We start from the raw sequence: 17,182 nt of genomic DNA, 5'->3' as shown, positions 1-17,182 counted from the left end.
GTGCTACATTTTTTAAAACGCAATTCTGCTCTCTGCTGAAGGTATCAATCTAATGGAACTTTGAACATAATTCCCTTCACTTCTCAGCCCAAAGTAGTCGCATGTGGAAAAAGGGCTAACTACTGTGACTCGCGTTTTACCTGAAGACTACGGTCGTGTTCCAGCAGCGGTATGAATAAAATGATAGTAATAATAACAGTAATAATCGAATTATCCGGCAACTTCACACTTCACAGTGGATTTTCTCGAACTAAGAAATTTGCTGAATTTGTGAAAAATCAAAATGGCTTCACATCCAGCCTATGATGCCTAGAAGAGTCTTTACATCCTGCTGACATGAGAATAGCATAATCTCTGCGTCAGAAACTTGCTTCTACTTGACCATTTAATAGACTCGCATTTTTTCCACCGTGACTAATTTTGTAAGCTAAGCACATCATCCGTTACAGCACACTCTTGGGGCTGGGTAATGTGGCCACAATGGTATGTTGGAACGAGCTATCACAGGTGCAATGCGTGGGTTCAGGCATTTACTTTTAAGAGGCACAAACAGATTTATTTTACCTCTGGTAACCTCAAGAGAAAGACGTTATAATCCAGAATCCGCATTAAACATCACGTTCCTTCATTACCAACTGGGCAGAGCCGGTTTACGTTGGGAAAAGACACAGCGGAAGTCATGCTAAACAGAAATACAGTCGCCAGTAAGCTTACTTACATTAGGAAATTTTATTTTATTTGATGAACCGATAGCCATTTAAAGGGACTGGGCTCTTATTTTACTTGTACTTGATTGAACTAGAGACGTTTAAAAATTTGGTGCTGGACTGTGATTCGAATTCGTATCTCCTCTTTCGAGGATCTGAATCTCTCGGAACAGTATAGTTCAGTCATTTCGTTCCTTTTCCCAAGACTGCAATCTTCTCTAGGTCCCCTCGAAAGGTAAGTATGTGGGTCTGAAACCTGATCCAGTACAAAAATATTCATAATTTCATTTCTAGCTTTATCAAGTGCACACCCACCTGCTAGTGAAAATTAACGCGCAATTTCAATGTCTGTTCATGTGTTTCCAACAATCGCAACAGGTGTCGTTATTTCTGGTCAAACACGCACACATCTTACTGTTCATGAGTAAGCAACTGATACTTAAGCTATATTCGTGGATGCACGGTAGGTGTGCAGTTCGATTGTCGCTTAGGCACAAAAGTTTGTATCCTTATTTTAGATTCAGACACCTAGCGGCTCGTAAGAAAAACCGATACGTAACATTTGATGTTTCTTAGTTAACAATCGGATTACGTGTTGGGTTCGTATCTCTGTCACAGAACTTCACATCATGCACTTCATCTTTAAATGCATGCACACTTTGTTACTTCAGAATGGAGGTATATCAGACATCTTTCGTGGTTAGATAACAGGGACGAAGGGTCTTGATAGGAGTCACGGTTTATTACAAAAATTGTCGTCTTTTATTTTCAAGTTTAGATTTGGTTACTGGTATTGGCCAAAATTTCGGTAATTCATGACTCTTCATGGCTAATCATCAATATGATGTGATTAGATTAGATTAGATTACATTAGATTAACTCTTGTTCCATAGATCATGAATACGACATTTCATAATGATGTGGAACATGTCATTTTAATGAAAGATTTCTTTAAATACCATGATTCAATTTCTTTACAACAATTTTTTACACTCTCTCTCATTGCTTTTTATTTCTCTCTCTCTCTCTCTCTCTCTCTCTCTCACACACACACACACACACATTCTTTTTTATTTTTATTTGTATGTTGTGCTCGACTATCGGCGAGGCACGAAAACGCCTGTGAATGACTTTCTTAGTTTTGAGTACACTTACGAAAGAAATATAAAAACAACAATGCGAGTTACTGATTTATGATGCTCAGTTTGCAGTCAGTTCTGAGTATTATTAGTAACTACGCTCCAGTCCCTAAACCTAGTTACAGAAAGCGAATCAGACGCATTACGTATTCCAGGCCGTAGCAGCCGCGACTTGGAGACACCAGCTATGGTCACTTCCCAGACCGCTGTAGGATCACATCGGTTCGTCTTCTTCCTGCTGGTACTGTAACTGAGATTTGGCAACAAGGCAACGTATGTTTGGCAACTCTGTGATCGACGAGTTACTTCCTGGTGTGCACGGAATTAAGCCTCAAAGTTCACTTGATTTTACCTGTCATTACCATTGAATAATCTGAGTTATTATCGCTTGAAGGGTAACAAAAGATTGAAAATTTACGGTTTTCAGCCCAGGAAAGTCGTTGCAGGTGGAAACCGCAACTAATCTCGACCTTCAAATAGCGGTTTACGAGTTATAGTTACTATTGCCCTCGTAATAGGAAGCTAAGACCCATACCTCCTCGCCAGCTCTGTGGTAACGTGCTGACCTGTGGAAAAGCGTCTGTTACGGTTCGCAGTTCCAGTCTCACTGACTGTAACGTTTTTATCCCTTCTGTGAAAGAGCTACAAGCAGTCAGATCAAACATCAATAAGGAAATCGCAAGAAAATGCTTTCAGCTCATAGTGCAATGTTGAAAAACTTACAATGCTGCACAACAGGTAAGGCCTCTTTCCGCTGCTGCCAAGCGAATTTTGGGTTTCTAGGAATACGTAACTATATTTATGAAATGCCACATTTGCATACCTCTTGAGTATGACACAGCATACCAATTAAACACAGACCCAATCAAAATCTAAGTGAGTAGTATTTTACTAATTCGTGTCGGTAGAGGCATGCTTGTGTACAGATACTTTCGTCGTAAGGTTATCATGATTAGTTTTATTTCATTTCTTATAATACAGTGCACAATTTTCGTAAGGTTTCCTTTAGTGTTGTTAAAACAATAGTAAACATGAGAGAGAAATTAAACATCAACGATATATGCGAATTCTCTGATGTTACCTATGACAGTCTGACAATGCACATGCAGTTTATTGATTACATGGATGTAGAAAACTTGTTCTGAGTTAAAGCTGTCAAACAACGTTTGAAGAAGAATAAAATATCACTACCACACGACGGCTAATGTAGAAAATACTTTTCTGACATATTATGGCATGATGCGCTCTCCCTGCACATCTTCGAGATGCATCTGCTGCCTGCTGTCTATTAAACCTGAATAGAACAAAATGTCACAGTAGTTAGCCCTTTTTCCACATGCGACTACTTTGGGCTGAGAAGTGAAGGGAATTATGTTCAAAGTTCCATTAGATTGATACCTTCAGCAGAGAGCAGAATTGCGTTTTAAAAAATGTAGCACTGAATGTATTCGAACTCGCGACATCTTATACACGCTACTAGCTGACACGTAGCTACAACAGCTCCAGAGCTCGACAACTATTCCTCCAGAACTTTTGGATTCCACAGCACTGGGAGATTATGCATATGGCCAGGTCTTGACTTCTGAGAGACAAACAGTTACAGCTTTTCTTTTGGACTGAACGACGTTTTCTAGTAACAGATAGCGCAATAGAATAGCTCAAGTGGAAAGGAACACTTCCTATTTAAACTTCTGCATCCTACACTGTTGGCAGTTGTGTGTAGGTGGCAGTTACGTGATTTTATTTCTGTGATTACAAAATAGTCGAATGTATGCACTGGGTAGCCGAGGCAGCTAGTTCATGGTGATTCAGTCAACCAAGTAAATGAATTTACTGAAAATGCTGCAAATTACTACAGGGAGCCTGTGTGTCAGAATTCTCATCCAGTGTGGCGCAACTGCGTTACGATAGAAAAATGACTCGCAGAGAAGAGGATTTGGTGGTCTGTTGGACGGATGGTAGGTTGTTATACCTATGGTCTGGGTTCGATTCCCACTTCCGTCAATGATTTTAGATAGGGAGAGACAGATTCCATTCTCTCCTGGCTACACCAAGTGAAGGAGATATAAAGGCTGCGTGGTCTGAAAATTCACATTAAAGATGATATTCCTTCTTTACCAAGTAGACGGTAGGTTGAACCACAATAAAGTCTGGAGTGGCGACATGTAGAAACTCTATCACCAGTAACCTTTCTTATACTAGTTATTTATTTCAAGTGACGACACAAACGCTATGTATGGTCACAGGACACTTATTCCATCTTTTATTTGAGCTTCTGTATGTCGATAAAATTGGTTCTAAACTGGGAATGCAACTGAGACCGCCCTTAACGCGGAATTTGATCCCTTCGTGGCAATACAGCTCGGCTACAATTTGTTGTTTGTTCAAAACTGCAGATTCCTCAACACCTTCACATATTACGCGTGAATGGGATCGAATCCTGGCCCGGCAATAAGAATTAAATTATGTATTATCAAGCTCTATCATGAGAACACCTATCTGCTGGTGGATAATAATTTTGATTTTTAATGTATTTTCATTCGTTGTCAACACTAACGATATCTGACGTTTTTAACTCCCAGTGAGACACAGAACTATATGCGAGATGACTGTAAGTTCAAGATGCTATTCTGAGCAGCTGGTGGATAAAAATTCGGTAGCTGACGTCTCTTTGTGTGTAGTCAACAACGATATGTGTGGGGCTCTATTCCCAGTGAGCGCTGAACTCTTCGTCATATTATTTCAGTTCGTCGTGTCATTTAATGTTCATACATATTCTCAACTAGCTGCTCGTGAATAACTTTAATTTTTAATGTCATTTTGTGTTAAATAGTTCAAATGGTTCAATTGGCTCTGAGCACTATGGGACTTAACTTCTAAGGTCATCAGTCCCCTATAACTTAGAACTACTTAAACCTAACTAACCTAAGGACATCACTCACATCCATGCCCGAGGCAGGATTCGAAACTGCGACCGTAGCAGTCACGCGGTTCCAGACTGAAGCGCCTAGAACCGCACGGCCACACCGGCCGGCCCCCGCCATCTGGTATCAATGCATTACCCTATCATCCATTACATATAATCATTTCCATAGTACACTTGATATTATAGATGAGTAGGACACAAGACAGGACATAGATAATGTCCGTTTGACGTCAACAGTGTGTAACATTTTACTTTTTTTGAATAGGACAATGTTCCTCTCCAATAATTTTTAGATTAGTTACAATAAGCTTACGCTGCAAGAGAATTCGCTTGTATTTTTCAATATGTGGTCTGTTGTCGGTTTGAAGGCCTTCCATAACATCGGCAACGTAGTGCAACTCCACCAAGGGCTGTCTGGAGTAGGGTGGAGATAGCAATGTGAAAGTTGCGAGCTGTCGAAGACGATCTTCATATTCCTAATGCGATTAGGACATCGTATACTCTTGACGACGTTTAGCACCTGTGCAGTCAGTCACCCAATTTCAGAATTCATTTTGAGTAATCCTGCTAAATTCCCAAAATATTGTCTTTTTATATTGATGAGTAATATGGATAGTCGTCACGTTCATGTGCCGTCTACAACGCAAATTTAATGTTACTATCCTAGGAACTAACCTGCAATACGTTTTGTATTTCATAATCGGAACTATCTGCATTAACCGTCATCAGAGCAATGTCAGGGAACAGAATGCAGCAGTGCCTTGCTACCTACTTGAGGACGTGCTTGAATCGTGTTCTAAGGAAAGGGTAGTTGCTGGTTCACATTATATTACACTAGCGAGAAGTACCGACTTTTCCTTTTCTCTGCAAACATCCAGAACTAAATTCAGTAACTAAATGCTAAGAATATATTTGCATTGTGCCAACTCAAAGATCAATAGATATGGATATAGATATAGATACAGATTTTTATATTTAAAGCCATTCTCGTTCTGCGTTGGAATAAACATCATTCATTATTTGCTTGTTCTTGTTACGATTGTTATTGTCATTCTCTCACTCGCAAGAGTTTTCGCATTCCTATTTGGTATCGATGCACATGAAGAGTGGCTATGAAAGAAGGGAATACTGAATGTTACGTCATGCAGAATACACTCATTTACTTCGGCTCCTCGTGATCTACGCTACAGGAGAAGTGAGATACATAAAGTTGACAGTGTGAGGACAGACCTGGTAGCACAACTGTGCAACTACACAGTGTTACCAGATAAAATGGTGCTGCGGAATCGAAAGTGTAGTACGGACTTTGCCACATTAGCAGACAGCTGGTAATTTAGGACCATGACCGTGGATTACACTTTGGTCAGTGCTGGTTAGAGTGCTGCAACTGTAAATGGAAGGCTTTGTTTGATAGTCTTATGCTGATGCTGTCTGAATAAATTATGCCATTGGATACAAAGCGGTTTAGTTTTGAGACCTAACCCACGAGGGGGGAAGGCACAGTGGTCTGCTTCAGGAATTCCAAGCAATAAAACACAAAAAACAACCCAGGAAGGGAGACATGCATTTGGAATCTGTTCGTCGTTACGGGGTCAAACAAGAGGGTAAGATTACTGAAACAATGATCGGGCTACTTAGTATATAATAGAGCATACAGATTTCAAGGAGGAAACGTATGAAGACGCAGACTTCCTCGTTATCAATATGTGCGGCATATCTTTCGTGTTAACGAAAGTAAATTCCCGCTTTACCTCTTCTTACGTGTCAAATGAAATGAATGCCATGAGGAATAGAATATTTGTTGACTGCGTCTCTTCTTGCTTCCATCCTTACCAACATATTTCTTCATTCTCGTGGTAATCATGACATTCTATGTGTATGCTGCAAAAGATTGCAAGTGGACAAATTCGACATCGAGGTGCAAAGCGTTATATTCAATTCGAATAAGCTTCCGGTGTATTTTTACTTCGTTTGTATGTTTAGATGATTATGAACGTTACGGAAAATTATCTCACATGCTTTATGTTGAATGAGAAACATTGAATGATCCGTTTTGCTTTCCCTACGTTGAAATGATATAATGTCGGCGTCAACAGCCTTCTTCCACGCCGGAAGCTGAAACTTGTATGATTCTGGATTAATGATAATTGAATGTCTCATATGTATACATAGCCCACAAGGCGACGTCAGAAACCATCAGGGGAGAACGCCGCATAAAAACCAAACGTGCGCGCGCGTCTCCACTCTGAAGAACCGTATCGGAGAATCACGGCAAGCATTTCGCTGAAGAGCTGCCTCGTCAGAGAGCCTAGAAATGGCAGCGTCGTAGCAAGTATTTGTCAACACTCTGATAGTGCATTTACTTCCGGGTGTAGGTCGGCGTTACCTCGCTAAATTCACTTGACATTCGTTTTCCACATCGAAGACTCGTACGATATAATCCACTGCAAGATGACACAATTAGAAAGTATATTTAATTTCTGGACTCCAAGAACGGCGTTCTTCACATAAGTAACACCTATTTGTGTGTGCATTCGGGAGGACGACGGTGCAATCCCGCGCCCGGCCATCCTGATTTAGGTTTTCAATGATTTCCCTAAATCGCTTCAGGCAAATGCCGGGATGGTTCCTTAGGAAGGGCACGGCCGATTTCCTTCCCCATCCTTCCCTAATCCGAGCTTGTGCTCCGTCTCTAATGACATCGTTGTCGACGGGACGTTAAAACAGTAATCTCCACCTCCTCTGTTCGTGTGTTTAAGGTTGCGTTTCGAGGCTCAGGCAACATCGCAGTGACTATATTCCGCCTCTGGCCGCCAGTGTGTCGTTAGCTCAGAGGTTCCCTTGTGCGTTGCAGTGCTTGTACTACAAGACATAGCAGTTCGAATCACGGTAGAAGCCGCTGACTACAACCTTTTATTTTCCCTTTTAATTAATGGAGTTGCGAACTGCTAGTAAAAATTTCTTATGCGAAATCTGAAGAATGCCTTTAAACATCAATCTTCGTCCGATTTCGACTTAGTAAATTAAGTTACTATCATGGATTTCTGCTTTGCAAATTCCAAGGTGCTTCACTGTAAAATAGACCCTGAAAAGATTCAAACCGACTGTCAACGATATAAATTTGAGCTTTGTTCGTCATATAGGTCTAACATGTCAGAAGGTTGTTTATGAAGTGCACATGTTCATTAATATAGTTCCCTTCTTCTAAATTTTTGCAATAGCATTTAACTGTAGACGTTTTCTAACACCGGCGTTAGCAATTCCTTTCCGTTCTCTGAAACCTTCAAAACGACAAATTTTTCTGATTTAAATCTGATGACCTTAACTATCATTTCCGATCAACAATAAATACTTCATGAACCCATACATGGAACTCCAAATGTGCAGTGTTCCTGCACTGCTACAGAGCATGCATTGCAAGGTATTCACACAGTTTATCGCATAGACTTACCATAAGGAATGAAACAAGAACTGTAATACACTTTACACCACAGACGCTCACTCTGGCTTGACGAAAACATCCAAACATTGACCAAAAGTTGCACAAATAATTGAGTTTGAAAGGAAAAGAAACGAGGTATGAAGCATTAATAAATTCATCGAATGTAGTGAGGTGGTTTAATTTCGTCCCAGTCTATAAAATTAATTTCGGGCCATACTCAGCTCTTGCCGATTAATGTAATATAATACGCGCCTACTAATCAGGGCGTCTGTCTCCGTTGCTTTTGAGCGTGAATGGAAATTGTAGAAATTTTCTGTGGAGCAACATTTAATAATAAAGCGTTTTAAATCATCAAAAGCGATGAGCGGTAGCAGGCGCTTTCGATAAAGAACGGGGGAGTGCAGCGCCGCTGCTGTCGCCACGGCCGCTGCCAGTAGCCAGCAAATGGATCCCGGAGCTTTGCCGCATACGGCGTCCAGAGGAGGACAGTCTGCAGGAAATCTGCCGCAAAATCGTTACTGGATAACATTTTGATATCGGTGTGTCACAAAGCGAAATAGATTGAATCTGCGCCACCATTACATTCACGTCTTCAGCATTCAGACAGAAGAGGCTATAAAAATATTTTATGCCAGCTGCTCTCGATCCACTGACATTATGAACAGAAACAACGCACGCTACCGCTAGACCACAGGCGTAATCATCCTAGAGTTTCTCTATCATGGGACAAGTTTTCCTCCAGGAAGTGCCGCAGTCTACAGTGTTGCCAGATTGTGCAGATAACCGGACTTAGAGAATTAGCGAGTTGGCCAGTTTTTTTGTCCCATGTCGCGATCGGCGCGGACTTAGCCTCTGAAGCGGCCGGCCGCCGGTCAAGTTTTATGTCAAAGAGTTTACATGTGCGTCAGTGAAAAAGACCAATAAAAAGGTGTTAGCATGTGGACGTAATTTGCTGTTCCAGTCTCTTCCGTACCTAAGGTCCATCACCGTTCCATTTGGATTCCTACGTAATTCGATGCTCTCCGATACACACGATCGAAGAGCGGAGGAGTGGTACTCAAGCGTCAACTTTAGGTTACAATATCTCCGGATGTAGTTAACATTTTACAATGCAACAAACGGCACTGATTACGTATTTGTTTACATGTTCAAATGTGCTAACAAAACTAACAGGGTTCTATTTAAAAAAAAAACATAGGTACTTCCGTGCATTTTATTATGGTTTGTATTGACCAATTAGACTAGCCCCTCTCCTCACGTTCGGTCTGTGGAATCGATTCGTCAGTATTTGATGTGGTTTACGACATATATCCAGCGGTAATGTTGGGTGACTCACCCTGTAGAAATACGGCCAGAGAGGCACTGATCGACACATTTCGCACCGAGCTATCACGGTGTCCGCGTCAGTCAAACGCCGGCTTACTCGCTGCCTCGGGTGACGTCACACTCCAGGCTGCTGCTAAACGCATATTTTCGGTACGCATAGGAATTGAAGTCTCGAGTACTGTACACCGTCCGGGATCGTTCAGATTTCACGAAAGTACCTGTTTGTGTGGAGCCCGCAATGTTAACAAAACCACGTGGCAAGTAGCAACACTATTTTCCTCTTTCGTGGCGAGCAATTAACTTTGATTATTAGAAGTGAGGGCGAGAGACCATTTAATGGGAACTTACGGTAGAGGTCGCCACTGAACTGGTTTTAGTCCTGTTATTATTATTATTATTATTATTTCTTTTCTCAGACGTTATGTCTGAGCCGGCCGCGGTGGTCTCGCGGTTCTAGGCGCTCAGTCCGGAACCGCGCGACTGCTACGGTCGCAGGTTCGAATCCTGCCTCGGGCATGGATGTGTGTGATGTCCTTAGGTTAGTTAGGTTTAATTAGTTCTAAGTTCTAGGGGACTGATGACCTAAGATGTTAAGTCCCATAGTGCTCAGAGCCATTTGAACCATTTGAACGTTATGTCTGATCAAAAATGGAAAGTGACGCGGACCTTGATCAAGCGTGACTTCCTTTTAACTGTACGGTATATGTTATATTGCATTTAGGAACTTTCGGGTAATTGAACATGTACCAATAATTACGGATTTCTGTAGTTGTATATGTAAGTTTGGATATAGCTGTATTGCATTGATGTACTGGTGGATATTGTGTGGTATGACTCCTGTAGTTGATAGTATAATGGTATAATGTCAACTTTATTCTGGTGCCACATGTCCTTGACTTCCTCAGCCAGTTAGATGTATTTTTCAATTTTTTCTCCTGTTTTCTTCTGTATATTTGTTGTATTGGGTATGGATATTTCGATTAGTTGTGTTAATTTCATCTTTTTATTGGTGAGTATGATGTCAGGTTTGTTATGTGGTGTTGTTTTATCTGTTATAATGGTTCTGTTCCAGTATAATTTGTATTCGTCATTCTCCAGTACATTTTGTGGTGCATACTTGTATGTGGGAACATGTTGTTTTATAAGTTTATGTGGTAAGGGAAGCTATTGATGTATTATTTTTGCTACATTGTCATGTCTTCTGGGGTATTCTGTATTTGCTAGTATTGTGCATCCGCTTGTAATGTGATCTACTGTTTCTATTTGTTGTTTGCAAAGTCTTCATTTATCTGTTGTGGTATTGGGATCTTTAATAATATGCTTGCTGTAATATCTGGTGTTTATTGTTTGATCCTGTATTGCAATCATGAATCCATCCCTCTCACTGTATATATTGCCTTTTCTTAGCCATGTGTTGGATGCGTCTTGATCGATGTGTGGCTGTGTTAGATGATATGGGTGCTTGCCATGTAGTGTTTTCTTTTTCCAATTTACTTTCTTCGTATCTGTTGATGTTATGTGATCTAAAGGGTTGTAGAAGTGGTTATGAAATTGCAGTGGTGTAGCCGATATATTTATATGAGTGATTGCTTTGTGTATTTTGCTAGTTTCTGCTCGTTCTAGAAAGAATTTTCTTAAATTGTCTACCTGTCCATAATGTAGGTTTTTTATATCGATAAATTCCCTTCCTGCTTCCTTTCTGCTTAATGTGAATCTTTCTGTTGCTGAATGTATGTGATGTATTCTATATTTGTGGGACTGTGGTCGTGTAAGTGTATTGAGTGCTTCTAGGTCTGTGTTACTCCATTTCACTACTCCAAATGAGTAGGTCAATATTGGTATAGCATAAGTATTTATAGCCTTTGTCTTGTTTCTTGCTGTCAATTCTGTTTTCAGTATTTTTGTTAGTCTTTGTCTATATTTTTCTTTTAGTTCTTCTTTAATATTTGTATTATCTATTCCTATTTTTTGTCTGTAGCCTAGATATTTATAGGCATCTGTTTTTTCCATCGCTTCTATGCAGTCACTGTGGTTATCCAATATGTAATCTTCTTGTTTAGTGTGTTTTCCCTTGACTATGCTATTTTTCTTACATTTGTCTGTTCCAAAAGCCATATTTATATCATTGCTGAATACTTCTGTTATCTTTAGTAATTGGTTGAGTTGTTGATTTGTTGCTGCCAGTAGTTTTAGATCATCCATGTATAGCAAATGTGTGATTTTGTGTGGGTATGTTCCAGTAATATTGTATCCATAATTTGTATTATTTAGCATGTTGGATAGTGGGTTCAGAGCAAGGCAGAACCAGAAAGGACTTAATGAGTCTCCTTGGTATATTCCACGCTTAATCTGTATCGGCTGTGATGTGATATTATTAGAATTTGTTTGGATATTAAGTGTGGTTTTCCAATTTTTCATTACTATGTTTAGGAACTGTATCAATTTAGAATCTACTTTGTATATTTCCAATATTTGTAGTAACCATGAGTGGGGTACACTATCAAAACCTTTTTGGTAATCAATGTATGCGTAGTGTAGCGACCTTTGTTTAGTTTCAGCTTGATATGTCACCTCTGTATCTATTATTAGTTGCTCTTTACATCCTCGTGCTCCTTTGCAACAGGCTTTTTGTTCTGCATTTATAATTTTGTTTTGTGTTGTATGTGTCATTAATTTCTGTGTAATGACTGAAGTTAATATTTTGTATATTGTTGGTAGGCATGTTATGGGGCGATATTTAGCTGGGTTTGCTGTGTCTGCTTGATCTTTAGGATTCAGGTAAGTTATTCCATGTGTAAGTGTATCAGGGAATGTGTATGGGTCTGCAATGTAACTGTTAAATAATTTAGTTAGATGTGAATGCGTTGAGGTGAAATTCTTTAGCCAGAAATTTGCTATTTTATCTTTTCCAGGGGCTTCCCAATTGTGAGTAGAATTAATTGCTTGGGTGACTTCATGTTGCAAAATTATCACTTCAGCCATTTGTGGTATCATCTTGTATGGGTCTGTTTCTGCTTGTATCCACCGTGCATGCCTGTTATGTTGTACCGTGTTTGACCATATGTTGCTCCAGAAGTGTTCCATGCCTGTTATGTTTGCTGGATTGTCTATTTTAATGTGTGTGTTATCTATTGTCTGGTAAAATTTCTTTTGGTTTGTGTTGAATGTTTGGTTTTGTTTCCTTCTATTTTCACTTTTTTTGTAACTTCTAAGTCGTTTGGCCAATGCTTGTAATTTCTGCTTCTTTTCATCTAATTGCTCTACAGAGTACTTGACGGCTCAACACAAAAGTTTTGTCTCAAGTACAGATAGTGTTGAGGATCAGTGGACAAAGTTCAAAACCATCGTACAATATGCGTTAGATGAGTATGTGCCAAGCAAGATCGTAAGAGATGGAAAACAGCCACCGTGGTACAACAACCGAGTTAGAAAACTGCTGCGGAAGCAAAGGGAACTTCACAGCAAACATAAACATAGCCAAAGCCTTGCAGACAAACAAAAATTACGCGAAGCGAAATGTAGTGTGAGGAGGGCTATGTGAGAGGCGTTCAATGAATTCGAAAGTAAAGTTCTATGTACTGACCTGGCAGAAAATCCTAAGAAATTCTGGTCTTATGTCAAAGCGGTAGGTGGATCAAAACAAAATGTCCAGACACTCTGTGACCAAAATGGTACTGAAACAGAGGATGACAGACTAAAGGTCGAAATACTAAATGTCTTTTTCCAAAGCTGTTTCACAGAGGAAGACTGCACTGTAGTTCCTTCTCTAGATTGTCGTACAGATGACAAAATGGTAGATATCGAAATAGACGACAGAGGGATAGAGAAACAATTAAAATCGCTCAAAAGAGGAAAGGCCGCTGGATCTGATGGGATACCAGTTCTATTTTACACAGAGTACGCGAAGGAACTTGCCCCCCTTCTTGCAGCGGTGTACCGTAGGTCACTAGAAGAGCGTAGCGTTCCAAAGGATTGGAAAAGGGCACAGGTCATCCCCGTTTTCAAGAAGGGACGTCGAACAGATGTGCAGAACTATAGACCTATATCTCTAACGTCGATCAGTTGTAGAATTTTGGAACACGTATTATGTTCGAGTATAATGACTTTCCTGGAGACTAGAAATCTACTCTGTAGGAATCAGCATGGGTTTCGAAAAAGACGGTCGTGTGAAACCCAGCTCGTGCTATTCGTCCACGAGACTCAGAGGGCCATAGACACGGGTTCCCAGGTAGATGCCGTGTTTCTTGACTTCCTCAAGGCGTTTAATGAACAAAGTAAGAGCATATGGACTACCAGACCAATTGTGTGATTGGATTGAGGAGTTCCTAGATAACAGAACGCAGCATGTCATTCTCAATGGAGAGAAGTCTTCCGAAGTAAGAGTGATTTCAGGTGTGCCACAGGGGAGTGTCATGGGACCGTTGCTGTTCACAATATACATAAATGACCTGGTGTATGACATCGGAAGTTCACTGAGGCTTTTTGCAGATGATGCTGTGGTGTATCGAGAGGTTGTAACAATGGAAAATTGTACTGAAATTCAGGAGGATCTGCAGCGAATTGACGCATGGTGCAGGGAATGGCAATTGAATCTCAATGTAGACAAGTGTAATGTGCTTCGAATACATAGAAAGATAGATCCCTTATCATTTAGGTACAAAATAGCAGGTCAGCAACTGGAAGCAGTTAATTCCATAAATTATCTGGGAGTACGCATTAGGAGTGATTTAAAATGGAATGATCATATAAAGCTGATCGTCGGTAAAGTAGATGCCAGACTGAGATTCATTGGAAGAATCCTAAGGAAATGCAATCCGAAAACAAAGGAAGTAGGTTACAGTACGCTTGTTCACCCACTGCTTGAATACTGCTCAGCGGTGTGGGATCCGTACCAGATAGGGTTGATAGAAGAGATAGATAAGATCCAACGGAGAGCAGCGCGCTTCGTTACAGCTTTCTGGCTGATCGCATAAATAGCTTTCAGATCTAGTAAAAGAAGGCGACGAACCAAAAATCAATACAATATTTCATATTATTAACACGCCGCCCCATATACAGAGATATAAAAACGCGGCTGGCCACTTTAATTTAGTAATCGCGAGAGCGTTACGGAGATGATAGATAAACTCCAGTGGAAGACTCTGCAGGAGAGACGCTCAGTAGCTCGGTACGGGCTTTTGTTAAAGTTTCGAGAACATACCTTCACCGATGATTCAAGCAGTATATTGCTCCCTCCTACGTATATCTCGCGAAGAGACCATGAGGATAAAATCAGAGAGATTAGAGCCCACACAGAAGCATACCGCAATCCTTCTTTCCACAAACGATACGAGACTGGAATAGAAGGGAGAACCGATAGAGGTACTCAGGGTACCCTCCGCCACACACCGTCAGGTGGCTTGCGGAGTATGGATGTAGATGTAGATGTAGATCGCTTCTTGTTGTGAGATTTTACCTAACCTTTTTCGTTTTTTATCTGACATTTCATTTCTTATAAATTGTGTTAGCTGTCCGATGTCTTTTCTCAGTTTTTCTATTCTGATCTGCAGCCTGTGTTGCCATGCTGGTTTTGTGGGTTTCTTCTGGTTCTGATCTCTGCCTAGTGTGTATATTTAGTGTAGTGAGTGCTCCTATATAAACCAGTAGTTGTAACTCTTCCATAGTTGTGTTTTCATTTATTTTGTTGTGTATGATTGTGTTGATATTATTATTATTATTATTATTATCAGGAATATTACTATGTTGTACGTGTAAAATTTTATTGAATGTACACGTATGAATCACTTAGAACTCAAAACTTTTATTTATAGTCATAGTCCCTGATATCGCAAAAATAAATAGAGAGTAGAAGTTTTTCTCTCGGTGAGAAAAAGAAGAATGTGGACTTGTAGACTGGAAACTATGGTCAGTATGTTCTCCATCGCTTACTGGCTGATCGCATAAATAGCTTTCAGATCTAGTAAAAGACGGCGACGAACCAAGAATCAATACAATATTTCATATTATTAACACGCCGCCCCATATGCAGAGATATAAAAACCCGGCTGGCCACTTTAATTTAAATATGTATAGATTACCTCTCGACAGTGTGCCAAAGCTGGTAAATAGACTAGCCGGCCGGAGTGACCGAGCGGTTCTAGGCGCCACACTCTGGAACAGCGCGACCGCTGCGGTCGCAGGTTCGAATCCTGCCTCGGGCATGGATGTGTGTGCTGTCCTTGGGTTAGTTAGGTTTAAATAGTTCTTAGTTCTTGGGGACTGATGACCTCAGAAGTTAAGTCCCATAGTGCTCGGAGCCATTTTTTTGGTACATAGACTAGCAACCAGATCTTAATGTGAAGAAAAAGTTTCGCTCTTGCCGAAACGTAAAAGGTTGGTATTCTTTGAATACAGTATCAATGAGTAACAACTACAGTCGGTGAGGTGACACAAATATTTGCGATTAACGAAGTGTAGCGATGTAAGGTGGAAGAATCTCATAGGCTCAGTTGTGGGTAAAAAAAAGAGATTTCTTACACTCGAATGCTATTCGAATGTGAGGGGTCCGTTATCAGGTCAATACAGGTACATCGAGTGCAAAGAGAGAAGGGGGACGAGAATTGTCATAGGCTTGAACGACTAGCGGGCGAATGTAACAGCAGTGCTGAGGAAGCCTCAAATGACAAAATCCTGAGAAAGACACCGTACATTTCGCAAGAAACTTCTTAGAAAATTTCAACAATCGAATCTTACGACGGAAACAACGAGTGCTCTTCAGCTGCGTAAGAATCCTGTGGGGATCGTTCAGATGAAACTTACGCAAATAACAGGTCGTACGGAGGCGCACAAACAGTAATTCTTTCCACGCCTCTGAGCATGAAACTAGAGGAAACCAGAGAGTACTCGGAGACAAAAAATTACTTTAAAGTATGCATAAATAACGCTATATGAAGACTTAAAATAGGTCTGAAATTTCGTATGTATTGTGCTTATATTTGTACTGCAAATAAAGAAGGTTGTACAACAAAAGAATAAATAAACAAATTTGGAGAACAAATATCATGTCCAACGAGAAGCCTAGTTGTTCAATGTACCATTTGCTTAGAAAGTTGTGATTGAGCTTATCAGACAAGTAACCCGTTGCTTCATCAGAAAAAAAATTGACAGCGGACAAGAACGTTCACTCACCACGTCTGACATAAGTGGAGCACGAAATTTATACCGTTTTTTATTGCCCCCAGCACGCACTCTCTCCATTTTGCCAGGCTGCATGTATTCGCTGGTGAAGAATACGCTTTAGTGCTGTCTGGGGAAATCCCACTTCTATACTCGCCGGAGTAGTCGATTTGTGAGCTTCGAAAAAAACTCTAGTCGTAGTTCGTCTGACGTTTTCATCTCCACTCCCAAAGCCCACTTTACCTGTGAGTTAATCCTCGTCTTCAATTTACGTTTCTTTCCACTCATAAATCTGCTTGTCGCAAGTTTACTTTGTCGAACTGGAGACGAAGCTCATGTTGCACTTAAAAACGATAGACCCATATTTCGAGAGCCGGCCGGTGTGGCCGTGCGGTTAAAGGCGCTTCAGTCTGGAACCGCGGGACCGCTACGGTCGCAGGTTCGAATCCTGCCTCCGGCATGGATGTGTGTGATGTCCTTAGGTTAG

Source organism: Schistocerca nitens, chromosome 1 (assembly GCF_023898315.1).
Source record: "Schistocerca nitens isolate TAMUIC-IGC-003100 chromosome 1, iqSchNite1.1, whole genome shotgun sequence".
In the NCBI taxonomy this organism is placed as follows: Eukaryota; Metazoa; Arthropoda; class Insecta; order Orthoptera; family Acrididae; genus Schistocerca; species Schistocerca nitens.
This window is presented reverse-complemented; position numbering follows the sequence as displayed.